Genomic DNA, 1831 nt, shown 5'->3' with positions numbered 1-1831 from the left:
CTTAAAAAACTAAAAACAGAACTACCATATGACCCAGCAATCCCACTACTGGGCATATACCCAGAGAAAACCATAATTCAAAAAGACACATGCACCCCAATGTTCAGTGCAGCACTATTTACAGCAGCCAGGTCATGGAAGCAACCTAAATGCCCATCGACAGACGAATGGATAAAGAAAATGTGGTGCATATATATACAGTGGAATATTAGTCAGCCATAAAAAAGAACGAAATTGGGTCATTTGTAGAGACGTGAATGGAACTAGAGACTCATACAGAGTGAAGTAAGTCAAAAGAGAGAAACAAATATCATATATTAACACATATATGTGGAATCTAGAAAAATGGTGCAGATGAACTGGTTTGCAAGGCAGATACAGAGACACAGATGTAGAGAACAAATGTATGGACACCGAAGTGGGAAAGTGAGGGGGGGTGGGATGAATTGGGAGATTGGGATTGACATATATATACTAATATGTATAATATAGATAACTAATAAGAACCTACTGTATAAAAAAAACTAAAATAAAATTCAAAAAATAATATGGAATGCTTCATGAATTTCCATGTCATCCTTGCACAGGGACCATGCTAATTTTCTCTGTATCGCTTGAATTTCAGTATGTGTTGCCAAAGCAACCATGACCGTGGGAATTTGTATTTTTAACAAGCTTCAAGGTCATTCTGATGCACATTCAGGATTTAGAATCACTGTTTACCCTTGCATTTGGGTCTTTAAAAGAATATATTCATATATGTGAGAATATATTTTTATATATAGAATGTATAAAGTAATATGAAGATTAAATGATAAGATGGCATTCACATTTTTTTTTTTTTTTTTTGGCTGTGTTGGGTCTTTGTTTCTACGCGAGGACTTTCTCTAATTGTGGCAAGCGGGAGCCACTCTTCATCGCGGTGCGCGGGCCTCTCACTATCGCGGCCTCTCTTGTTGCGGAGCACAGGCTCCAGACGCGCAGGCTCAGTAGTTGTGGCTCACGGGCCTAGTTGCTCCGCGGCATGTGTGATCTTCCCAGACCAGGGCTCGAACCCGTGTCCCCTGCATTGGCAGGCAGATTCTCAACCACTGCACCACCAGGGAAGCCCGGAATTCACTTTTTGTCATACTGTTCTACTCCATTTAACATTGCCCCACGCATGCTGATTCATTAAAATGCTACTTGTCTCTAAAATATTTTCATTAAAATGTTCTCTCGCACTCTCCCTCTTTCCCTCCCTCACTCCCTTCTTCCCCTCCCTCCCCCTTTTTCATCTATTACCAAATTCTGTGATACATTTCCCTCACACCGAGAGCTACCTTAACCTCTCAAAGAAAAACTGTGTCACTGACAGCACCGCACAGTCCTGGTTAGTGAGCATCAGCACTTGTACTAAGTATGTTCTACCATGTTTTCTTGAATTAAGTGTGCTTGCAACATGTGACAATTCCCTATACCATTTTCTGGTGAGTTACGGTAAATAATTTTCACTCACAGTGCTATCAAAAGATAGAGTGCATTTCTTATGGCACTGCCATAAGAAATATAAAGAGCATCATGTTGGATGTTAAAATTTTTTAAACAACTCAAGATGACTTTAGGGAAATGGTTGTAACAAAGGGAAAGGATCAGCAGAGGTTCAGGGTGGTGGAAATCTTTTGACATTAGAAAGGATATCATAACATCCCTCTACCAGGGAGGATAAACTAACAATTACGAGTGGTAATGGGAAGAAACTATGGCTTGTGACATCTGGGGATTTAAAGAGAAGAAAAAAATCCACGTAAGAGGAACCTCTGCACTCAGGAATTTGACCAAAAGAGCCTGT

The 1831-nt window shown here is 40.1% G+C and overlaps 1 non-coding gene across 1 annotated transcript; it reads right to left on the bottom strand.

Moving 5' to 3' along the window:
- Positions 1-542: 542 nt before the first annotated feature.
- On the bottom strand, positions 543-644 carry LOC114238065 (U6 spliceosomal RNA). Its single transcript, XR_003623493.2, has one exon. It is a non-coding gene; the product is annotated as a U6 spliceosomal RNA (small nuclear RNA).
- Positions 645-1831: the final 1187 nt, after the last annotated feature.

This window comes from Balaenoptera acutorostrata, chromosome 8, assembly GCF_949987535.1.
Source record: "Balaenoptera acutorostrata chromosome 8, mBalAcu1.1, whole genome shotgun sequence".
NCBI classification, from domain to species: Eukaryota; Metazoa; Chordata; class Mammalia; order Artiodactyla; family Balaenopteridae; genus Balaenoptera; species Balaenoptera acutorostrata.
The sequence above is the reverse complement of the archived record's forward strand: the minus strand, read 5'-3'. Positions and strand labels throughout refer to the sequence as shown.